We start from the raw sequence: 26,859 nt of genomic DNA on the forward strand, positions 1-26,859 counted from the left end.
TTTTGCCAATGCCCGATTTTATCGACTTATCTCAGTTGTATCAAGTTACGTGCTGGCACTCCAGTCTGTTCTAATTTCTCCGTATGAAATTAAAAGAGAATGTTCAAAATCTTAGCATATCTGTTTCCAGCTTAAAGAAATCCAAACCAAACAGCTTGTTATAAAAGTTATCAAACAGAGCCAATTTGAGTAAATTTGACGTTTATGAATAAGGGAAAACTTTGGTGAAAAGAAATAGATACCTCAAAGCCACACCTGTGCTGGAAAATAATGGGAATTTCTTTTTTTAACTTGGATTTATATATCTGTCTCCGTTATTATTATTATTATTATTTTAAAGGTCGGCATCGCCATCGCCATTCGACAAGCGCAACGGCGCAATCATTTCTCAAAACAGAAACAGACACTATTTTCTGTCTGCTCCTGTGACAACGACAAGATTAGATACGAATACGGAATACGAAAAGTCGAAAGGGCGATGTGCGACATCTCCCACAACCTATCATACTGGTCATTTTTATTTCAATATTTGGCTCTTTCACACCAATAGACGAAAATATATACCTATATATTTTTGTTGTTGTATTTTGTTCATATTGCAGACGACGGACATTGTCACTGTGTCAGTGTTGGAGTTACAGCGCGTCAGGTCAAATCCAAGTGAAGTGACGTGAATGGTAGCTCCCGTTACATTCCTATGTTAGGTGCTGCATTTTAATGGAATACAAATAATTTGAGTGTTTTCATATTCAAATAGTGGGAAATACAGTTATTAAAATAGAGTGAGCATAATAAACAAAAGAAATGTCACAAAAATAATATATGTAATCGCAAGAAATCGAAAAAATGTGGCTACGTCATCATCTCCAATCTACAAAAAGAAAAGAAAATAGGAATAATAGTTGGTAGACCATTTTTTTTCGTCTGCTGCTTCACACGTCAAAGGAGATCGTCTTCGTCATCCCGGAAAATAAATAAAAATGGGATATTTTACGTCATTCACACCACCACCACCACAAACAAAAAAATAACAGGCGCACACCGAAGATCGACTCGACAATCGACATCGAACAACTTTGTGCTCTTTTGCTCTTCTAGCACCTTCGTTTATCTTTATTTCTGTACTGTTCGCAATTTGAATACATCGAATTCGAAACGAATTAAAGATGGCTGCCGTCGTTCTTTCCGAGTGAATTCGTGTGTGCAAATTTGGGAATTAAATTCACAAATAATTGCCGTGTTAATTTAGAATTTTTTACAAAATTAAATCCATTGCGGTAAATGGAAGTAAATATTAATATCAATCAAAATTGCAGTAACTCATTGTAAGTGTGCGCGAGAAAGTAATTTTTCTAAGCAGTGCAGATGTGGAATGGAGAAGAATTCTCGTCAAGAAAAGTGAAAACTTTTTTCTTTCTTTCATCTGCAGATGGATTAACTTTTCTTACAATTGGAATACTGAAAAGACCATAAAACAAATCTGTAATAAATTTTACGTTCTATTGAAATAAATTTCTTAAAAGTTTTTATTTTCTATTTTCTGTGGAAAATTGTGTAAAAGAAAATTTTTCGTTTTATAAAAAAAAAAAAAATATCCTCAATAACTATTTTCCCTATTCCCTTGTCAGTGTTTATATATATACTTGTATATATTTATACCTATTTTCATACAACTTATCCATACATAAATTTTAAAGTAGTGTGCGTTGTTGCGGTCGCAGAGTTGAAGTTGTGTGCGAGATTTGCGGTGATGTGTAGTTGTGTTCGAGTTGTGGGTTGTGCTTGTATGTGACCGACAATGGGAAAATTTTTTGAGTAAAAGGATTTTTCATCCAAAATTAAACCAACAACAAAAATAAAATAAAGAAGAGAAAAAACAAAATAATTTTTTTTATTAAAATAAAGAATAAAGTGCTTAATATTTGCTTTTGTATTTCTTATTCAAATACTTAAAAATATAAATTTCCCATTTAAATAAAAAAAAGTGAAACTGAACCACATATTGCCCGAATAGATCGTTTCTTCGTCATCTTCGTGGTGTGGTCTTTGCCTTTATCCAAGTCCCCAGAGCCAAGATAAAGATAAAAAAGAAACAGTGGAAAACACCGAACCAAATGAAGAGAGAGAACATAAAAAAGGAAAAGAAAACGGTAAGAATCAATAAACGTTGCATATTAAATGGTGCCTATTCCAAAGCCAGGCCGAAAGTGGGATTGGGATGTAGTTGCGCCCTTTATGGTTGATTCGATTCGAGGTTGTACAAGCTTGGCCTGGTCAAAATCTATATGTACAATGTACAAAGACAGGAATACGAGGAAAGCAAAAATGCAATAATATCGTCTACCATAAAAAAAAATGAAGACAAAATCAAGTTATCTTCAAATTGGTATAAGAGCAATTTTCTGAAAACATATTTTTTTTTAATATCAAATTAAAAAATTATGAAAGATTTAGTACATATATATATATGCATAGGTATTAGAAAAGATATTATTTATGTGCACCAACAAAAGTTACTTTTAAAGTTTGTCTAGAGGGGAATTCGGGATTAGATTTTACAAACTTTTATTGGCAATGAGCACTGAAAAAGTCAAATGATTAGGTATGTGAGTGAATTCTTCTAGAGAAAAATTTGTAACATAAATAGGGTTTAGATAAGTACCACCTAATCATATATTTGTAGATTTAACTAAAGATGAAAAATAAATTTTGAAAATTGGCTTTATATCAGTGTAGGTAATTAGTAGTTGTCAAAACAACGCCATTTCGATTGCCCTAAAACCTGACTGCACCTTCTTATGCATTTATATATGAAGCATCATCACCCAGCGGGTACTTCAGTTAATTAAATTTGGTCAACATTAGTCTAGCCGTTTAAAAGATTATATCGAACACGATAATTCATCTTTTGTGGCAAGAAATGCAAACAAAAATTATTTTATATAGATATCCATAATATGTGCGGTACGGTACGTCTGACGAATAAAAGATTTCTTTACACCTATGAAGTTGCTGATGACTAACATTCAAAGATAAATTTTTAAAAACAAAAACAAAGCAGACCATAAATAAAAACAATACTTGTCGAAATCGGGAGAAAAATTGGACAGTTTTTGATAAATTTAGCATTTTGTTTTGTGTGTGTTGCTTTAATAATAAAATACCTTAGAGTTTAACATTTTGTTTTTTAATTTTTAATTTTTGATGATAAGAAATTTAAAATTATCATTATTTTTAAAAGAAAGAATGTTAAATTGATGTTAATTAATTTCTTATTACACTTAAAAAACACTAACCCTTGTTCACGTGGTCATAGATACAAATTTTCCAACAATTGAAGCTCAGGCTTCTGGTTAAAATGTGTACTTTTATGTTGTCACCATCATGCGTTGGCCAAAGTCGTACATTTTGTGAAGAGGTAGGTAAATGAATTGAATACTTAAAGGTAATATACAGTTAAGGCCAAAACTAAGGCACGAAAACATCACACATTGAAATCATTAGAAAAAAAAAGTAAAATACTCCTAGTTTTGAACGTCTGTTTGTAAGGGAAGTAAATTGCCTTTTTAACAGAACGACAAGCTTTTAAGTCCTGATCTTCGCCGGATCAATCTATAAGAGATCTTATTCTTTTTTAAAAGATCGGTATAAAAGAGACTATTTGTATAAATATGCCACTATAAAAATCGGACCATTAGAATATTTACTTTTACTTTACACTTTTTACTTAAATTTAAATTACGAACGTTTGAATATACATACTTGGCAAAGTGGTAGTACCATTTGGAAAGAAGCGGTAAAATTTGTTAATTGTGGGGAAAAAATAGAACTTCTTCTTAAGTTTTATCCAGCTAGGTTTTAAATACATTTTTGAACTATTTTAATTTTTCAGAAATAAGTAAGATTTTCAATAAATTCATGCTTGAAAAAATAAAAAGTTACAAAAATATCCCTTTTTTTATGTTTCCTGTGTCACTGTAGATACCCACTCGTCGTATGTCATTTTATAGACAAACAATTGAAATAAAATTAGAATGTAGTACCTACATGGCATGATGGTTAGTGCGATGGACTGTCATGGGTTCGAACCCTTGCTATGCCACCTAAAGTTTTTTCACGGGTACTGCCTCTTGCGAGGAATTGACAAATTTTCCAAGAGTAATTCTTGTCATTAAAAGTTCTTTCTCAAATTTGCCGTTCGGATTCGACTTAAAACTGGAGGTCCCTTCCATCCCTGACAACAGTACTCGCACACAGGAATGGTTGAGAGTTGTCAGTCACTAGGCCCTAGTTCTCAAACGGATTGTTGCGTCACCCAATTTATTTATTATAAAATTAGAATGTGCTGGGGCCTACAAAAATGGGTTGGTACATTAATTTGGTCGCAGAATTTGTCTGGACTTATAATTACTATACCTACTATTTTTACAACATAATGTTTAATAAAATCAAGAAGTAAACTCCTTGAAATAAATTTCACGGCGCTTTTAAATTATCTATGTATGTATGAAATGTATAAACAAATATCTATAAAATCTCCGTTTTAAGCCTAGCCCAGGCGACAACATATTGTTTGATTTCCTAGTTATTTTTACTAGTCAGTCTAGACTCAAAAGAAAAGAAGTTTTTTTGAAGAACAACAACTTAATCCCAACACTAATAACTTTGGGAATAGCTGGTAAAATAAATCAATTTAATTATAATATTTTATATCTATTAATTCCAATTCAAAACACACATAACATATCAAATATACAAACTTAGGGCTTAAACCTAACCAAAGATGAGTTTCTTCCTTTTGTAACTTTAATACATTTAGCGTTGATTTGATTGTTATATTGATGTTTGGCATCAATTAGGCTGTTTAGGCGGAAGGGGCAATTTAAAAAAATATGTACGTTAAGTAGAAAACAAATACCTACGTATTAGGGAATCCAATACTGGCCGCGGATTCCTAAAGGTGCGTGTCCATTTGAGAGTACTTCTGCTAGTTAAATCTCGAGAGCAACTTGTCCATTTGAGAGCCAAATATTAGAAGTATTGCTATCGCGAGCTCTCTGCTAGAAAATTGAGAGTTTTCTTGCTCAGAGTACTCTCATAATCGTGTCCACTTGATAGATTTCTTCTTCTGGCATATTATCCACACTGATAACTTCCCATCCCGGTTGTCGATTTACCTTGCTTAATAGGTCTGTCGGTTTTCGTGTTTTGTTAAAAAAGTTGTCAGTTGAATTATTCTAAAAGATTTAAAAATTACCAACAAAATTTAATTCAAGTCTCAAGCGTTTTTGGTTCGTAAGATATTTAGGGTTAACCAACATTTTCACCTTTTTTTTTTTAAATGCTGTGGTAAAAAAACCGACCACTAAATTTTCTTGAGATCCCTTTCCTCAACTTTCCATAGTCGATATCTTTACTAGTTTTTGAGCTGTGGACGACGAAAAAACGTCGGACGTGTGAACGAACGTACACACGCATGCATTGGCATCGTTCTTAAAATCTTTTATTTCGACTTTAGGGATCTTGAAACGTCGATAAATGTCAACATTTTCAATTTTACAAATTTTCAAAGTTATAAATGTATATTCAAATCGAATGTATTTGCAAAAAAAAGACATAGTTTTCTCTGCTTTGACATGTTTACTCTCGACAGCTACTCGCAGAATACGAACTGTGGTATTCCGCGAGCTTATCTCGGATAGTGGTAAACACATGTGTCCACTTGCGAGTGACTTTCAAAAAGATCGAATGTCGAGAGTAATTAGTCAACTCTCCAGACTATGTCCACTTGCGAGATCGCTCTCGAGAGCAGCTTGAGAGCAACTCGCAGCACGTTTTCTCTCAAATGGACACCCTCCTTAAGGTAGGGCGGGTTATGGCCTTACTGCACTAACATCCGCAGTGCCCTGATGTGCCAACAGTCCTTCCGTGTATGTTTCCCTCCTTTTCTTCATTCCTAGGCCTGATCTGTGTTTTTGTCTGCAGGTGAGGTTGAGTTTCGGGGTAAGCCCCCCCCTTCCGACGAGCTAACGCCGTGCACTGCAAGCAGGCCGCGTCCCCCGGAGCTCTAAAAAATCCCACCTAAACATTTCCAAATCTTCCTATCTCTTTTTCCTACCTCATCCTTATCCTACCCTTCCACTTAACCCTTCTCCTTACCTCCTCTTGCATAGTTTTTAAAATTTGGGCAAAACAAGTTAAAAACGGTTGAAAGTGTAATTTTTCAAAACTTTAAGATTATCCACTATTGTTTTTTTTTTTAATCCATTGTTCTCATTTTTTCTGATCAAAAACTGAAAACAAGAGATTTACATTACATTACATTTCACACTACTCTGCACATAAATGTGCAGACTAGAGAACACAGCACCTTGAGCAACTAGGCTATGTAAGGTGATAACAACACAAAACATTAATACAAGACAGTAGGACAGAAGAGAAAGAACAACAGAAAGAAAGAACACATGACAACAGCACGCGGTAGGTTTCGAGACGGTCCCCCATCTTTCTACTAACCACGCTCACTGATGCTTGATCTCGGTGATCGATGGGAACCGAAGCTTTATCAGTGACTAGGCCGTTGCCAAGAGATTTTATGTCTTCTAGTTCTTGAGCAAATTGAAAATTACAAACAAATATTTTAATTAAATTATTTTTTCCTTGCTTAAGTATTTATACGTACCCAGTCTTATTTTGATATTAAAAATCGAATATGGATTAAGATATATACCTAGGATAAATTAATTTGTTTAAATCCAGCTTATTTAACTTTTTTTTTTCTCAAATTTTGAGTTTAAAATTACATTTTTCAAAAACTATGCATAGCCTTGACTTGGCTAATAGAAAAGAATAGTGGCTTTAAAAATACGTATAATACTTCATTGTAAGTATTACTGTTATTTTTAACTATTTTTTCCATTTTAAGTAATAATTTTTAATTGCCCCTCCCGCCTTAACTGGGGGAGATAGACCCTCTCCCCTTCTATAGTATAACAACGGTTGTTTTAACTTTTCTTAACAAATCCCTTATAATATTATAATATCTTGTTGCTTGAGTTATCGTACTCTTGTCAATTTAATTAACCTTTACATACTTTTTTTGTATAAAGCCCGGCTTTTATAAACAAAAATGTACCATAAAGAACACGAATTTACATTTTTATCATTGTTTTATAAACAAAAACACAAAAAGTAAACAAGTCTTAAATTCAAAGCTACACTAGTTGAAAAATGGATAAAAGCGTATGTAGGTAGGTATATCAATTGGCACCAAGAGTGTATAATATCTATTTCCATACCCATTCATTTATAAACCGGATGAAATACATTTGTATATGCCTACGTTGCGTTTAGATTGTCTCTCCTCCCCTAGTTCAGTTATTTTAGAGATTTCTTTGTTTCTATTCAGTTTTAAAACAAAAAACCTCATATTCTCTTCTGAATGTTTAGAATTCAATGTCTGATAGATCTCTTCTCAATAAAAATTTAATCTCAATACCTACTCAAAAAAGATAATACCAGTTTCCGTTCATAATATTTATGTTATTCACTTTTGCCGGAATAATAGAGACAAGTTCATCTCTCAAAATTGGAAATCAATTTTTGTTTATTCATGAATGACAATTTCATTTGTATATTTGTTTCAATTAGCTTATGTTTCCGCATCAAGACACCGCCTATAGATGTCATAAATTAACACTTAAAATAACATGGACATCACTCGACTGTCCCACTATTTCAATATGAATACGATGTGTTTTTGATATGTTTTATTTAGGTTTAAGTAATTTACGTTTCCACTCTAGCGTACTCGTGTTTTCTTAAGGAAAATGTCAAAGGCAAGTATCTATGTGGTACCCTTTGTTGAATACATACATGCAAGCATACACACACACATCCATATATTTGTAGTATATGTACAGTACATAAATGCCATCTATTTGTGTTGTTGGAATTTCTGTCTCTGAAATGTTTGTTTTTGTACAAAGCGGTGAGAACAAATTGTGAGTTCATTTAGGATGACACAAGTTGCTATTCTCAGGTGTTGCAAATCTAAAGAGGAAATTTTTCATTTAAAGGGAAGAAATGTGAATATACATAAATCAATAAATCCCGGGTAAATAGATCCAGACTACGTTCAAATTCCTATAGATTTTGTGCTAGTTGGATGGATTTCAATTGTTTAATATTGTAATAATATTATAAATTAAGCACTTTAAAGTTTCTAAAAATGTATTTAAGAAGGTGAATACAAAAAATAGAATAAATAGGTACAACAATAATTGTATTGTTGTTTATGAGCGTTTTTATGTGCTGGACAGGCTTAATTGACACTTCTAGCATTATCAATTAAATTCATGAAAAAATGATAGAGCTACATAAATGCCTTAGCAGTGATAAGACAGCTAAAACCAATTTGCTTACAGACCAAGACGGAAGTACAATAGCTGCTAAATGGCTTTTACACTTACTTAAAAAATAAGGATTCGAACAAAAAAGAAACAAAAAGGGTTTAATTTTGATGGCCCTCCTCATTTATTTAAGTTTTATTTTCACGAATTAAGAAAATGAAAAGATTTATAAGCTTCATACCAGCCGTAAAGCAGGTGTTTGAAGATTGATATGGAGAGCTGTCAGGTATTGTGGAACAGTTAAGGTTGACTTGGCGTAGTTAATTGTACGAATAAAACTACATACTTCTTTGTATGTCAAGAGCCGAGGTTGTCTTGGCTGTAACACATCTTCTTATTGTTTGCAAACGTCGTTAGGGTCAAAGTCATTTAGTTGCAGATCAAACATGGGTATCATTTTTTTTACATCTAGTAAAAATTCTAGTATTTGAGATCCCAAGTCTCCTTGTTTATTTTTCAACTCAGTATTTTCTAGAAAAGGCAAGTGCAATAATTTTTGTTAACTGATTTTCAAGATCATTTATTGTGTTTTGTCAGCATATTGGCCTTTGCTTTGTTTCGTTACTTCATAGCTCTTAACACAGGAGAACATTTTTTCAATACCTATGTACTATGACATACATACATACATATGTATACGCATACTTTTATATTTATAATTGGCCCTATCAGGAATTCCTTGGGAAATATTTTTCCCACGGAATTTTGTTGTTCCCGGGAACGCATTCCTTCTATCGGGAATTCCCCACGAAATGCTTTTCCCTGGGAACATCTTTTACTAAAATGAAAATGAAAACAAAAAATTCGAATATTGTTTTCGAAGATTTTGACATTTGTGCAGTGCTTAATTTATAAACAAAGTGATAGAAAATGCAAAGAATATAAGTTTTATTATTAATTGACGAGATAGAACAGAGAGGACGAAATGAGCAGAGAATTATAAGGCGGAGTTTAAGGGATCATTCAAATCCTTTTTCTATCTACAGATTCCATCGTTACTATAGAGCCATTTTTTAAACATTTGATGGATACGCTGTCTGATTGCTTGCCTCAGTCAAAGAAACGTATCGCTATTCCTCCTTTTAGGTAAGTGCGTGTTTGCGTTTATTTGCAGTAGGTGGGATAGGAATGGGAAAAGACCATGAGGTTGGGTTGGCTCAATCTTCATTTTCAGAAGTCCTTTCAAATGTATTAGATTTCTTTGAGAACAAAATTTTCCCATTATAGATCAAGATGTAAATTACTCAAGAAGAAAAAAGGAAAACAAGCTTGACAAGCCTTGCACTGATTCGCCCATTGCACAAATCCTAATGATGGTTTCTTCCAGAGCTGAAGTTGTACTCCTTGCAAGGGCCTCCGCCAGTCGCTTCTTTGTTTTTTAAATTTTCTGCCATTTTTGTTCTCATATACCTTAAATTCTTTTATTTTTAAATAAAAACACCATTAAATTAACTAACCACTTATTTTTTTCCAATCGGCAACTCATTTTACTGGATTCCCAATGCAGTCGAAAATTTGAAAAATTTCATGGGAAAAAATTCCCGATAGCCCCAAATATTAATAATTTTTGTATCCAAATTCTTTAAATGCAAAATAACTTAACGTGCACAAAATATTGTTTGATAGATAGATAGATATTTTATTTTCATAGATAAATGCTTTTTACAAATTATTGTTTTTGTTTTTATAATACGCAGCTTGCTCAGAGATTTGATATTTAATTTATATCTTACAACTGAAAAATTTTATAATATTTTAAAGATATTTTGAATTGGAGATTACATTTGAAGGAAAACTATGATTAAAACCTTCATTTAATATGTTTTATGCAGGGTTTTATATAAAAGGAAAAAAAAGACTAAATAAAAATAAAACTTAAGATCTAAAGGAATTGCCAGGCTATGGGGCATAATATTTGCGTTTTTAAATAATAATTGTAACAGGGAATAAATAATAAATATATAGACAATATAAATAAATAAATTAATTAACATATAAGAAAATAAATAAATAAATAATGAATAATTTAAACAAAAAAAAAATAATAATACAACAAAAACATTTAAACATGTATATTTATAATTAAATAAATTATATACATTTATTGGTTTATTAAATTTTGTATTAATACATTTTTAGAATCGCTACATCTTAAATTAAATTTTTGGTTGAGAAATTCAATTTTTCTTGCAACTGGATATACACCGGTTTGTTTATGTAAGAGTTGAGTGGAAAAAAACCAAGGTAGATTTGCCATCATTTTCAAAGTTTTGTTTTGTGAAATTTGTAGTTTTTGAATGTGCGATTTTGCACAAGTTTCCCACACTGGACATCCATACAAAATTATAGCTTGAAAAACTACTTTACAGAGGATTATCTTATTTGATTTACTCAGAGGTGATTTCCTACATATAAGGGGTAAAGCATTTTAGTAGTAATACTTATCTTGTTTAGGGTTTTTGTGATATGGTCACGGAAAGTTAATGTCTTGTCTAAGTGTACACCTAGATACCCGCGGGATATCACAATTGTTAATTTTAAGCTGACCAAGTGGTAAGGCACAGGCTTTTCTTTTTCTAGTGAAAAATATGGCCTGTGTTTTTTCAGCATTAAGCTTAATTTTCCATGATTTAAAATAATCGTAGATTTTGTTTAAACCATGTTGCAAGTCATTCTCAATTTCATGGCCAAAATTATTTGAGCTATAAATAGCGGTGTCATCAGCAAACATTGCTATTTCGCAATTCCAAATTTCTGGAAAATCAGCAACGTAGGTAATGTACAATAATGGAGCCAATACTGATCCTTGGGGTACACCCGACGATATATTTTTTAATGATGAATGTATGTTATTCATATTTACTTTAAATTGTCTGTTTCTGAGAAAACTTTGTATTATTTTTACGAGACATAAAGGACAACCAAATAAATTTAATTTATGAAGTATCCCGTCATGCCATATGCTATCAAAAGCCTTTTCAACATCCAAAAGGACAAGACCTGTAGACTGTTTTGCACTCATTTTTTCTTTAATGTGTCTGCAAATTCTAAGGACTTGGTGTGAGGAGCTATGACCCTGTCTAAAACCAAATTGTTGGTCTGGTATGACATTCGAGGTCTCAAGAAAATACAGAAATTTAATTTTTATTACCTTTTCATATATTTTGCTTAAGTTACTGAGCAGACTTATTGGTGGTTTTCCTGGTTTGAGAATCGGTGTGATCTTCGCGGTTTTCCATTTACTTGGAAAGTATTGCAACTTGATACAAGCGTTAATAATAAAGCATACAAATGTTATTCCAATGATTGGTAGCTCTTTAAGGTAAATATTTTTAAACGTTGGAAACGAAGACATCTGTGGGTAAGGATTCATTAGTATGGTTTAAGCCATTTATTGTGTCATATACTTCGTTATCAATTGAACTGGTTTCATTAATCAACGGATTATAAAAATTGTTTTCAAAAGAATCTGCAAAAACTTCTGCCTTTTCTTCACTAGTAATTAGCAATGTATTATTGTGTTCTAAGTGAGGAACAAATTTATTTTTATTTTTAAGTACTTTTGCAATTTTCCAAAATGGTTTCGAATTTTGATCGAGATTGCAAAGTTTTTCATTCCATGTTTTGTTTCTGAACTTAGAAATTTCGAAGGCTATTTGTTTTGTGTATATATTCATTTCATTAAAATCACTAACTTTTCTATATATTTTCCACTGACTTCTAAATCTATTTCTTAGCTTGATTAAATTTAAAATGTACTGTGGAAGAACAGATGTTCTCGTAGTTTTTGATTTTTTAGGAATTGACTCTTCAACACATTCCAGTAAGGAATTTGTGAAAAAATCTATTTTTTCATCAATTTGGTGGGAACTACTTATACTATCTATATCACAGGGTGTATTTCTTAGGTGTTGTTTGATTTTTGTTCTATATCTATTCCAATTTGCGTTTTTAAAATCTAGGTATTGCACATCTTTTATTTTACTATTAAGGAGAATATCACAGTTTATTGGAATATGATCTGAACTCAGAGCGTTAATTTCCACAGGCTGAGTAACGATTTCAGGCGAGTTCGTAATGATCATGTCCAATGTTGATGGCGAAAACTTTTTGTTGGTTGGGAAGTATGTTGGCCCATTTGGATAGAGCAAGCTTACTGGATACCTCATAATGATATCCAGTAGCAAATTTCCCCACTTGTTTGCTCTTTTGCAACCCCAATTTCGATGCCGGCAGTTGAAATCACCCCCGAGTAAAAATTTGTCATTAATGGTGATAAGCTTTCTAAGATCACTCTTAAAAAAGCTTATCATTTGAGCATTAGAAGCACCCCCGGGAAAATAAATAGAAATGATTTTAAATTTAGTATTATCATTCAATATTAATTCAATACCTATTGTTTCAAAAATATTAGTTTTTACGTTTGGTACTAAATTATATACTAAATTCTTTTTGACTACGATGGCAACTCCACCTCCTATGTCATCATCGGTACGATGACGATCTAATCTATGACAATAATAATTATTGTGTGAGAAAGAGATGCTACTATTAAGCCAGGTTTTTCAATTTTTTTTAAACTAGGAAACAGTAACTAAACTAGAAAACATAGTTTTCAGTGATTGATTTGATTTGTTTTTCAAAAAATACACAAACAAAATTTAGAACGTACATAATTTACATAAAAACGTATATCTAAAATTCGAAGGTATTATTTTTATTAATTGTATCGAAGCAGTTAAACACTAACTAGTTGGTATTGAAGTTGTAGGTAGTCTTAGAAAAGGTGTTAACAAAAATGTACGTCTACCAGCGGGTAGTGGTCACGTTTTTGATAAAAACATATTGTAATGTACCTACATATGTACATAAATTTAAAGATTTTTAACAACAAAAAATTGAAGCTTAACTAGCAGAAGCTTTAACCAAACCCTTATATCTATTGTATTGTAAAGGTAATTTTTTAAATTGAATATAATTTAAAACGGTTTTCTCGCGAGTGCTTATTTTTATGAAATCTAGAACTCAAATTGTTTGGATAAAGCTCAATACAAAAATCAAGAAAAAGAATTTGCGTGCCACTGCCATATCTGCAATAGGTCTATGGGCGCAAGTGGAAAAGGAGTCTTTAAATTCATTGATACAATTGTGAACAAATCAAAATATCTGGACATTTTTTCAACTGCAGCCAATAATATTAAATCAATTAAAAGCGAAGGTCACCGAAATTAGGGAGATTTCTACCCTTGTATTCCATACAAAAATTTTCGATAGCGATTACATGCTGTGATAGTAGCTAAGGTGGTCGTAAACAATAATAATCTTCTTATTTGACCAGTAGTACCCGTGGCATTATGGTTAGTAAGTTTGACTTTTATGCCAGAGGTCTTGGGTTCAATCAATGTCTGCGCTATCTAAAGTTTTATTTCACGGGTATAGCCTCTTGCGAGGAGAAACATAAAAAAGGCTTTTCTTGTTTGATTACGGCTGTAATTTTGAGGATAAGCATAGTAATAATATCATCATATTATTATTATCTTTTTTTAAACCTTCAAGTGCCATGTTTGCAGATACTTAAACAAATTCCCTTGTTAATACCCTGCCCTTATTTTGCCTTCAAGGGTATTTTTGGTCAACTTTGTTGTCTGCGAAATCTAAAATTCGGTTGACTTAAATACTTTTTTGTTTTTTGCTTAACGCATTCTACATCATGATGATTGATTAAAAAAAATACAATTTTTCGTAATTTTTGTTGTTGTGAAAGAGCTTACCTTCCTTTTGAATATTTCGAAAAATTAATTTACAGAATCCCTTCGTTGTAATGAAGTCAAATATTATTTTTTTTATGTAAATCTTTTTTATATTTTTCAGGGCTTAACTTAGTTGAGTTTTTTTCAAAATTCTAATTCTAATCATCAGACATTTTTATTACAAGTAAATCGCACTAAACATTATATAGGTAAATATATACATAGGTATGATATCCCTATCATGAAGTTTTACTATCTGACTAGAATAAACACATACAAAATACTTTTAAATGCATGATGTAGTAGACAGAAATAACCATTATACCTAATGGATATATGCACGAACACAATATCACTCATAAGAATTATGATGAACATATTCGTTTTTAAAATTCAACAGTCGGGTTAAGCCTTGAGTTATTCTTCTTGTGCACTTAATATTCCCTTTTCTGTATGACGACCTTGACTGCTGCGTTTTTAATTGAAATTAGTAATTCCATTCTGTTTACTCACCCACCATTTCTGTAAACAAATGTATGTATGTACTTTATAGACTATATACATACATATTCCTGCACCCAGCAACCCAACGTATTCCTTTTTATTTTAAAAGGCTTTAAGTCTACGACAGCGTCATACATTTTGAAAAGGTTAGAAATTTGTTGGTTTAAACAAATAAAAAAATGTTTCATATTACTTTTACCAATGTAAGTTATTTCCACCGAAACCTGTGATTTCTAACAATATTTTCCAGCATCTATTCATTTTTCTTTTGTGGTTCACTGTTTTCGAGTAACTCTTGAATCACTAAAACTTAATGATGAACTTATGTTGTTGAGTTGAATTTCGATTTAACGTAATTTGGTGCTGTTATTAATCAAACAATAATTTCAGTTAGGTATTACTGATGAATTATTTTTTTGTGAATTAAGTTGTTTCAAATAAATATGTTTGGGTTATTCACCTTCGATTTTGATAGTTTACATATTTATATGTTATCTACGCCAATTTCTCCAATATTTCATCCATAAGACATTCAAATCCATCAGTGTATAGTGTACATTATGTTCGCTGCCGCTGCACTTCGATTGAAAAATGCAATTTCTGTTTTATTGCTGCTTAGTGGTAAGAAGAGAGAAATCATAATATTGATTCGGTAATTAACGAACGGATATATGTAGGTATACATGTAAGTAAAAAAAAACTACGAGATGCAATCAGTCGCCGACGCGTAAATCGTCAATCAAATGCCCTGCAAGGATAAAACTTGTTTGTCTGGCTCGAATCGGGAACAAAATACCAATGGGCGGGGTATGAAGTGGGCAATCATGTTTGCCGTATATTTAGTGTCTTAAATGTATCACCGAATGCGTGGCTCTAAGTATGGAGCCTCATGACAAATTCATGTGTTGCTTGTTTAGCGAAAGTTTTTTAATCATAAAACTTTTTAAATATCTAAATTTACATGCAGCAAAAAAAAATACAATGCATTTTCTATGAAATTGTGTGTTAACTTGTTTTATAAACGTTTTCTATAAAATATTATATACATATAAATAAATATATAAAAGTATTTTTAAATTAGTTAAATATTTAGAAACATGTACTTAGTAAGTTTACAAATGCTTACTACAATATTTATAAACTTAAGATTAACTTGTGAATGGTGGGGTGGAAATATAATACATTTTTATTTTTCGAAGCAGCACTTGCCAAACTTTTAAATATGTACAAATTAAACAAGACCCAAATACATTTCAAAACACTAATTCTTGACGATAGGAAAACATATTTTTGATTATTATACAATCTATGGGGCAAATCTTTTTTTCGCACTCGTACTGTAGCGAGAGTCCTAAAAGATCTTAACATACATAAATCTGCTGGTCCGGATGGTATCCCCGCTATTGTTCTGAAGAGGTGTTCTTCATCGCTGGCAAAACCACTGCGTAAGCCTTTTCATCTGTCCTACTCCTCAGGTCTCGTTCCAAACGGATGGAAAACTGCATTTGTCCAGCCTATTCCCAAGAAAGGCGAATCTTCCTCACCCTCTAATTACCGACCGATTGCACTTACGTCCCTCCTTTCCAAGGTCATGGAAACGCTGATTAATTATCAGCTCAAGAAATATCTCGAAGATCGAAAGCTTCTTAATGACCGACAATACGGCTTTTGTAGCAATAGGTCCACTGGTGATCTCATTGTTCATCTCACCGAACAGTGGAACAAATCTTTACATAGTTTTGGAGAAAGTAAGATTATTGCACTTGATATTTCAAAAGAATTCGATAGGGTTTGGCATCAGGCTCTCTTATCGAAAATGCGTGCTTTCGGTTTTCATGAATCCCTGCGTCATTGGATTAGTAATTACCTTTCGAATCGTTCTATACAAGTTGTATTAGATGGATTCAAGTCTGAAAACCACAAAATAAATGCTGGTGTGCCCCAGGGCTCTGTTTTATCTCCAACACTCTTTCTCATTTTTATTAATGATCTCTTGTCTGCAACAACTAATCCAATACATTGTTTCGCTGACGATAGTACTCTCAGCTTTTCATATTCGTTTTCAGATTCACACCCCTCTTCTTAGGATGTGGAACTGCAACGACAAAATATGAGAAGATCATTAAATTCCGACCTAAACACCATTGTACAATGGGGAATAAGAAACCGCGTGGTATTTAATGCTTCGAAAACGCAATGCTGTCTTGTATCGTTAAAACGAAGTATACCCCCCTTGCCATTATCCATAAATGGCACTTGCATCGAGGAAACTGAACATCTCAAAATTCTCGGTATGTGTATCACCGCCAAAAATGCTCCAAGATGTTTGGTTTTTCTAAGTCGATGCAAGAAGTTTTTCTCCCCCTCTTATCTGGCTGTTATTTACAAGACTTATATACGTCCAAAGCTTGAGTATAAGGCCCATATCTGGGCTGGTGCTCCTGCAACTTACTTTAGCCTATTGGATAGTATTGAACGTAGAGCATTTAGATTGATTGGTGATATTACCATCATAAAATCATTTACGTCACTTGAACATCGTCGAAATGTTTCTTGTCTCACCCTCTTTTACCGTTATTTTAATGGTTTATGCTCTAGAGAAATAGCCAGCTGCATTCCTCCCCTTAAACAGTTCAACCGTAATACTCGCGCTTCTAGGAATGCTCATCAATATACCCTCGAGCCCAACTTCGGTCGTACTGTCAAGTACAGAGATTCGTTCTTTAGCCGTACTATGCGAATGTGGAACGCCTTGCCACACTCTGTCTTTCCCAGCTATTGCAATATTCAGGAATTCAAAACCAATGTGCACCGACACCTCCGTTCAACCCCTCTCTCCCCTTCCTAGTGCTCACACTGTGTCTATATAATAAGGGTAGTTATCCCTTTGAGTGTGCGCTTATTATAAAAAAAAAATCTAAAGCGTATCTGAGGCAGTCTATTTCGCCCTGTTTGGAGCGAGAAGCAATTTTTTTAAAAAAATAACACCTGCAAAGTCATGGTACAGCATTTTGAAAAGCCAGAAACGCATTCTTTAATTTTATTTCTAAATTAAGCTGTTTGGGAAAAAGTTATCATTACAGATTAGTTCCAATTCCATGTTGGTATTTTGTATGGAGGTTAGTCTGATAAAGGTAATTCTAAAGCTACCAAATTTCCAGAAATTGCTTGTCAATGTCTAAATATCTAGCATATTTCGTTGCAAGAACTGAACTTCGAAATATGAAAGTGCTGGTACATTATAAGAAAAGCAACATTATTTTTTTTTACCTGACTGGTGGATAACGTAATTTTGCAATTAATTGTTTATAATGAACTATACCAATAAGGTCTTGGAACAATGTTTATGAACTGACATTTTAGAAAAAACTCATACTCACATTACAGTTAAAGATATTTAAATTGTTATGTTTATTTTGAATACGATCAAAACGGTGAAAGTCGATGAGAAAGCAAGATTCTGATCTTAACTGGTTTGGCTTGGGAAACAAGGAAATACTATTGACCAGCAGCGTTGCGTTTTACGAAGGTGCGGCTTAAGTTGACTTTCCTGGTAAGTCTTGAAAATAAGAATTAGTTTCAGGGTCAGATAAATTATTTCCACATCAATCCTTTATTTAAGGATGAATTAAATGTGAACGGTAAACTGCTTGCGAAGTCAAGATAAACTTACGACCTCATGAAGAAATTCACGTTGCATATTTACAATTGAGCCTTTGTTTTGATAGTATTTTTAAATTATTACGGCACTCTCGCAGAAATTTTTTAAAAATATGTAAAAAGTTTTGAACACCCAAGTCTGCGCGTACACGGTTTATTCTTAATAAAACTTCATTCGATTGTGTAAAATATAATGCCATAGAACGGTACATTTACGAGTATGTCGTGTTATTATACATATAATAATTATTTTAAAAAAAAATCTACAGGGATATGGTACGGAACTTATACCACTGAACGAATAATAGTTAAATATTTTAAATGGACATCTTTGAAGTAGGTTTTGAACATTGCATGCAGAACACAACTATTTTGTTGTTCTTTGGTGACTTCTTGTTGTTCCTTGATGATCTATTTTTGCTCAAATACGCACATTTTCTCAATACAATTCTTTCGGGTTGGCACAGAGAGACATATTGAAGCCGTTGGTTTTTTTCTTTATGAGCAACTTTTAATTTATTAATTAATTTATAATTTATACATCCAGTTTAAACTGTTTGAGAGATCCCTGCATAATTCATCAAGATGTAAGCATTTACTACAGCAACTAGAAACATCTAAAAATCTCAACTGACTTTTCTTTCATAAAATAGTGTATATTATTTATAATTTTCACACCACTTAATACGTGAACCAGGATTTGAGTTTTTAGGTCAAACATGTTTTTATCGAAATAATTGGAAAATTAATAATTTTTCTAGAGAATCACATCACGAGCAATTTTTAAATTTTTTTCCAAACGGTGAACTTAAACACCAAGTTCAAATTAAATCATTTTGTTTCTTCAAGAAAATACTTTTAATGTGTAAATTAAAATTAATGCATATTAAAGCTTAGAGGCTTAAATAGGTTGTACAATTTTCTTACTCCTAACCATCATCTTCTAATAAATATTGATCTAGTAGCAATTGCCTTTTTATCAATTTATTTGAGATACATTACTTTTGTTTTTGTCTGTAGGTTTCAAGATGAAATTCCACAAATAAATCTGTAAAAACACCACGACCTGAAAGAGGTGTATGTGTGTAAACTTGTTGTATGGAAAGAACTGAAAAAACTAGATTGTTGGTTTGTTCAAATCCAGTTTTCTTATTTTAAATTTTATTGAGGAGGCTGCGTTTTTTGTTTACTTTTTGTTGGTTGCAAAGAGAAATAATATATAGTCAAATAAGAATAGTATTTCAATTTAGGATTTTTAGACTTTAATTGAAATTAAAAAAATATCCAGTAAAGCTGGATATAATTTAAGAGATTGATTTAAACGCCAAAGGAAAAATCTTCAAATATATTTAATTCCTATACTGCCATAAATGCGTTATCTTAATAAAGCGTTTTTAAAACAAAGGTGACGCAGAGTAATTGAAAAATGAGTTAAATTGCCATGATTCACTTTAGCTTTGTCCAACTCAGGACAAAACTTAAATTACATAAAGATCGATTAATTAAATCAAACCAAATTTCATTCTATTTTGTGTGTACTCCTAAGTTAATGGTTGTATGTCGAAAATTATAATATGGAGCTCTGTCTTTATACAGTAAAGACAAAATAGTAAACAAGAACAAGGGAAATTTTATATCCCCTGTATTTTAACCAGGACAAAAATCAACATGCATCTTTATACTGGGTTCTGCAATTTTGTCACCGTATATACGCTATATTCCGAAATGAACAAAAGATTTAATTGTGTAGCCATATTTTGAAATATTAATTCACAACCCTTTAAAATGTAGGTTTTTAGTCTTTACAAATATTTTAAAAAATAATGAAAGTATCGAAGATTGAGTAAGGTAAGAAGTAATTTAATATTGGAAAATATCAAATTATCTACTAGGAATTAGGAAGAAAAATATTGACCAGTAACCTAATTTTAATCAATTTTCAAAGTTTTATTTTTAAAAATTGAGGTTTTTAGTGTGTATCTTAAAGAAGAATAACAATGACAAAAAGCACTTTGTAAATTCGAATAAACATAAACGAAATAAAATGAATCGTATGTGGACTGTAGGTTCTTGTTTCGCTTTAGTTTAAGTAATTTAGATCAACACAACAACTTGACTTCAAAATCATTAAAATGTTGTAGCATTTTAATAATAAAATAATTCTAATATATAAAAAAAAACAAAATTCTCATACTTTTAATCTAAATGTTCGATAGTAAAAGTTTCATTATTTTGGGGTGTATTGCGTTCATCAAAAGTGGCCAGGGGCCCTACTATAAAACTAGTTATACAATGAAAGTGCTCGAATTCGAAAAATTGGTACTATGTATCTATTTGACTACTTTCGAACCAACGAGAATCGAATAGTTCTAGTAGTGCCAACTATATTCTAATGAACTTTCGAATAAACGAGGAACTACGTAACTCGCTTAGTCCAATTTTGGCATACACTTTCCAACATTTCGCCCGGTATCTCACGAATAAATGCTTCAATGTTTTCTTTCAATGCGTCAATTGAAGCGGGCTTGTCTGTTTAGACATGGGCTCTAACAGCTTCACAAAAAATTGTCTAAATATAGACATAGGCTTTAACATAGCTTCACAAAAAATAGTCTAAAGGTGTTAAATCTCACGATCTAGGCGGCCAATTGACCGGTCTCGAACGTGAAATAAGTTCATTATTGCGCGTGCTGTGTGGCATTAGTCACATGTCATGCAAGGATGCAAGTTAAGCTCTTACATTTTGGCCAAACAAAAAGTTGGGTATCATCTCACGGTAGGCCTTACCATTCACAGTTACGTTACGATTCGCATCATCTTTAAAGAAGTACCGTCCGATAATGCCACCAGCCCATAAATCACACCAAACTGTGACTTTTTCTAGATGCATTGGTAGCTCTTGTAATGCTATTGGCTGATATTCACTCCAAAATTGAAAATTCTGCTTATTTACGTACCCATTGAGCCAAAAATGAGCTTCGTCGCTGAACACAGTAAAATGAAAGGAGCGCGCGATGAATTTTCTTAACAGAGCACGCATTTTGATAATAAAATTCAATAATTTGTAAGCGTTGTTCGTTTGTAAGACGATTCATGTTTAAATTATGGACCAAACTGAAGATGTTTGACAGTGAAACAAAACACGAAACGTGCGTCAGACGTTGCCAAAAAGATAATAGCTAAAAAATTATATGTACAAACCTTTTCTCACTCAGTTCTATTATTTTAGAATTATCTCTTATTCTTCTGCGTTCAATTTTCTAGTACCGTTCTTCATTTCCTTGCAAATTCCACCGGTGTCCATTTTTGTAATAATCATTCTTGTCCAAAAATTGTATGTTTTGTTTTCAAAACTGTCAAACAACTCGATACTCGTTCGAAAGTACAGCATTTTTTGAAAACAATTTTGTATAACCGGAATCCGATTCTACTTTCATACGTAGTACGATTTGAAAGTAGAATCGGAAATAAGTTTCGAATAGAATCAAAAGTAGAATCGAGTTACATAGTAGAAAACTAAAGCAATATATTTTTTCTCTTATTATAATCTCTGTTGTCATATTCTGCCCAAATTCTACTCTGTTGGCTTTTCGAAATGTTCCTCTTAAAGAATATCCCTCTTAATAACTATTCTTATTAAAATTATATCAATTAGCAATTGAAATTGAATTCCTATAATTGTAATGCTAAGAAATCGAAGAATTACTCTTCCTTGTAATCTTTGCCTAGTAAAAATCGAATTATTCTTTTTATTAAAGAAAAATATGTTCGATGTGTAAATACATAATTTTGTATGCAGATTGTTCTTGCAAATATTAAGGGATTGTCTCTCTATCTCTATCTACAACATTTCACCCCATAATTGGGGTAAATTTTGAATGTGGAGTACCTAAATAAAGTTCCTCCCAAAAATAAACCCAGTTACGCAAATTCATTGCGGCGTTCTCAAGGTCGTTAGAAGATATGTCCAACTAAATGGATGCATTTTGAATTATTTATTACAAGGATAGACTTAACTGATTGATATTGTCAAACTTTTGCATGAAATAATTTCATACAAAATAATAAACGAGCAAAATCGCATATTTGGAGACTAGGAAAGTGCATTGACACTGGTTGTTGTTGTTGGGTATGCTCTTACTCACAAATACTCGTACCTAGGGCTTTATAAAATGATTTGTTTTATTGCTACACGCAAACGCAATTCTTGCCATAAATTTAGTGCCATATCTGGAACGCTTCGCTGGCTGGTTGAGCTATACAACACCTCATTCAACCCTCACTGAATCATCACTTAAGCAAACGTACTCAATTCATCTATTAGCCGGTAAATAAAATTAACATATTTATTGTTTTTTATTTTTCAATACATTCATATTATGGAAAATATGTACATATATAAATTGTGTTGCTTTTTACCGGTGATGATATTTTTTTTTTTAATTCTGCTAATACAGTGTATATGTTAATGTTATGTAGTATTATTTTTATTTAATAATTTATAAACAAATAAGTAATTCAACTTTGTTTTACTCTTCTCTCAATGATTTTCGATATTTTGGAACTTATTAGTATTAAAATTACATTATTTAAGTAGATGATATATGTAAATGGGTTGCAAAACTACTGTGAAAGTGATTGATCACATATACAATCCTAACCAGTAATCTTTATAATTTGCTGATTAATCTGGTAATACTATTAAATAAACATTATATTATAGTTCTTTGCTGTTGACAGTTTTGATCAAACTTCTCGCAACGACGTATCTACCCAAATATCAAAAATAGGTAAAAAACTAACAAAAACAAACAAATTCCGTTCAATTATGACAATTTCCGAATCGGATATACAGATATTAAAAAAAGATATCGATACAGCACTTCATATAAGGCTCTGTGATGAGATCACCAAACTTGCTACAAAAGACGCCGTGCTCAACTTGAATAATAAAATTAAAAATTGGAGATTAAAAAATTAAGAACTGAGTAATTAAGTTCAAAAGTTTGAAAAAGATGTGAAACACTTGAGAATAAACTTGAAATAGAGAGTCAGATTTTACTAGAAAAGAATATCATTCTTCCTCAAAAAACATTAGTGAAATTTTGCTTGGTGAAGCACAACAAATCACGCAAACAATAAAGCTAAGTGAGAATACCTCTCTTGTTATGTAACTCGTAAAAGCTTAAAGGCTCTGGTGCTCGCATTCAACGAAATATGACAGAAGATGCAATTCAAACGTCATATTCTTCCTGCATGTAAACAAATTATCAAAAAAAAAAAAAAACAATTTGACATTTTATTTAAACATTTGTAATATTACATATATACAAAAATGAGGTTAGAAAACAACAGGTTAGGTTTTAGAATCCACACACTTAGGCCAAAAGAAAAGGCGCATTGTGATACGACATGAATCTATAGAATTACTTCTTACTAGTCGAACAATTTTGAGCTTTTTAAAAAGCGAAGAAGATATTTGTTATCCTTTTTAGCTAGTTCACTGGGATTATCAAAAGAGTAGTCTCCCAGATGAAGTTTGCGTCTAAGTGATAGAGCAGGGCACGTGCAGAGAAGGTGAGAGATTGTTTCCTTTTCTTCTTCGTCGATACAGCTCCTGCAGAAGTCATTTAAGACAACACCAAGTCGTACTGCGTGTCTGCCTATAAGACAGTGTCCCGTAAGGAAACATATTAGGGAGCTAATATGAAGTCTGCTCTGAGGTGACAAGTCTTTAGAGCGCTTTAGGTCCAGTGAAGGCCATATAAGTTTTGTGGCTGAGCATGTTGGTAAATTGTGCCACCTATAGTTTGCTATCGCAAAAGCTGTTTCTTTTAGCATGAGTTTACATGCAGCTGTCGGTATACCTATCTCCTTCCTTTCAGGTGAAATAGGCATGACGGTTCCATTTTTAGCGAGTTCACAATTTCCCGTGATGTCTCTGTGGCCCGGCACCCAACATAGGTGAATGTTAAATTGCTGCGCCATCTCCATAAGAGACGATCGACAATCGAGGGCCGTTTGAGATTTGGTTGAGACACCATCAAGAGATTTAATAGCAGCCTGACTGAGAAGGTGCGGATATCAAAAGTTGATATCACGTTTTCTCATACCCAAGAGAGAAACTCTTTGATAGCTAAAATTACAGCTTGGAGACGCTTCAAGGATTAGGGAGGCGGAATGAGATGCTTATATTAAGCTTTTCTGAGTACACACCATAACCAACTCCCTCATTTGTCTTGTATCCATCTGTATAAAAATTAATGCTTTTGTTATCCAGGAGTTTTTTGTATTCTCATTCATCTCTGGACGGAATGGATACCTTGAAGTTTTTTTTTTCAAATTGGGGTTTAGGAATAGTGTAGTCTGTGTACTTTGGTATAGAACCAAAGAGGTTCAAAATGATGGAGTGCCCCACATTGTTTTTGGTCCATTAAAATGTGGCGTTGAGTCTTTTAGCTGTACTCGCTGCCACTTGTTTACTGAAGATGTCGAGGGATGTCAGATGGAGGAGAGTGTCTAACGCTGCTGAGGGTGTGGTTCTCAATGCTCCGCTTATGCAGAGACATGCAGTGCGTTGGACTCTGCTGAGTTTGTACACGTATGTGACTTTCTCCAGTGCAGTCCACCATACTGCAACCCCGTACATAAGTATTGGTCGGATGACCGATGTGTATAGCCAGTAGGTTATGCGAGGTTGAAAACCCCATTTGCTTCCTAGGGCTTTCTAGCGAAGGAAAAGAGCTGCTGTAGCTTTTTTTACTCTTTCCTGAATATTACATTTCCAACTTAATTTTGTGTCCAATATCAGACCAAGATATTTGTCTTCATTGGTAAAAATTAGTGGTACACCTTTTATTGAAGGGGGTACAATTACTGGGATCTTGTATTTCCGTGTGAAAAGGACGAGGTCTGTTTTTTGAGGATTAATACTTAGTCCGCAGTGATCAGCCCATCTAGTGAGCATATTGAGTGCGTTTTGGAGGAGGTCTCTTAGTGTATTAGGATGTTCCTCTATGAAGGCGATAGCAACATCATCGGCATATGCAACCACTCTGTAGCCTTCCCTCTCAAGGGATATAAGTAGTTCGTTAACCGCTAAGTTCCACAGGAGAGGGGACAAAACACCACCTTGCAGAGTGCCTCTACTGACAGACCTTTTTGTGCAAAAATGGAAAACAACAACTTTAAACTCCAATCAAAGAAAATGAAAGTATTAAATCTGTAACCAGAAAGGTATCAATTTATTAAATCTTTTGCAGAAGTTTGGCTGTAAAGTTCTAAAAGGATGTAATAATGGTGACACTGACTTTCACATTATCTTTTTTGCATATGAAGTCAAATCGGTTATAGACTACTGTGCTATCAATAACGAATGGAATGGCTCAGTGAAGAAATTCGAAGTCCAGTTCAAGAACTTTTCCGATCATATGCCAATTACAGTAGATTGTTTGCATGACTTTCAGGCTGGTTTTGTTTTTAATTTATACGAAGGCTGATTATGTTTTCTATGCAAGAAACAAGGAAACCTATTAAATTGAAATGCTCTCTTTTATAAGCTCTAGAAATAAGAACTATTAACGAAATTCTTACATGTTATACAAAAATTGTATTAAGTGTTAAAAGCTGCTGCACTACTTACTCAGAATGGTTTTTAACTGACAATGGACTGAAACATCGTTTCCTTCTGAGTACACTCTTGTTTTCTCCTAAAATCGATGTGTCGATGTTCTTGTTATACTTTCAGAATCTCAAAAAACCTTAGTCAATTAGTAAGAAGCCAAAACATAGGTATATAATTGATTCTTAGTCTGGAAATTGTAGATAAGTTCAAATATCTGGGTGTGAAACTAAACTGAGTTCTTGATTTTAGTTGTCATTTTTAGGCATCTTCAAAAAGCCTATTGAATGTAATATTCATTAATCGAATCAACCTCTCGTATAAAATAATTGATTACGTGGTATATCAACATTGTACTCGTATTACGCTGGTCAAGTTTGGGGTAGTCCATCGAAAAATATTAAATACACTTTTTAAAAAAGCTTCGAAAACGCCAACCTATTCACTTCATCTTCAAACAGGAATTTTAAAATTGCATACAAATATGAATTAGGATTGTGAATCGTCTAAGTGAAGACGTCTAAGTGGAATATCCAAAATATGAAAATGTTGTTCGAAATGAGTTTATATTGAGAGTGGTGTAAATCGGAGAGTAACTAAATAACAACTTGATGGAGAAAAACTACTTTCATGACTTGTAAAGCTAATTTTTAAAACAAGATGTAAAGTTTCACATACTCGTAATAATGGTCAATATGTAACCTTAGGGCAAAACAACTGTTTTCAGTTTCTAAGTATACGCCAAGAACTTTTTCGATGTATTAAACAAATGTCATTTCGAATGATTTCAACTGGATTTGGTAATACTTTTTCGGAGTTGGTGATTTTGAAAACTGTTACTTTGGTTTGCATTCCATAGTGATCGCATTATCTCGACTCGTAGGTATGTGGGGCGTGGCCTTCAAGATCGTGC

The 26,859-nt window shown here is 32.7% G+C and overlaps 1 protein-coding gene across 2 annotated transcripts in view; it reads left to right on the forward strand.

Moving 5' to 3' along the window:
• The first annotated feature begins 612 nt into the window (after nucleotides 1–612).
• The window catches only part of LOC129952865 (serine/threonine-protein kinase MARK2), a 141,281-nt gene continuing 115,034 nt past the window's right edge, over nucleotides 613–26,859 (forward strand). Inside the window, exon 1 of one of the 2 annotated variants that reach the window (XM_056065783.1) lies at nucleotides 613–2,150. The gene's annotated coding sequence lies outside the window, so the exon portion shown is untranslated. The remainder of the gene's footprint in view (nucleotides 2,151–26,859) is intronic. The other variant, XM_056065782.1, reaches the window with a different exon arrangement.

This window comes from Eupeodes corollae, chromosome 3, assembly GCF_945859685.1.
Source record: "Eupeodes corollae chromosome 3, idEupCoro1.1, whole genome shotgun sequence".
In the NCBI taxonomy this organism is placed as follows: Eukaryota; Metazoa; Arthropoda; class Insecta; order Diptera; family Syrphidae; genus Eupeodes; species Eupeodes corollae.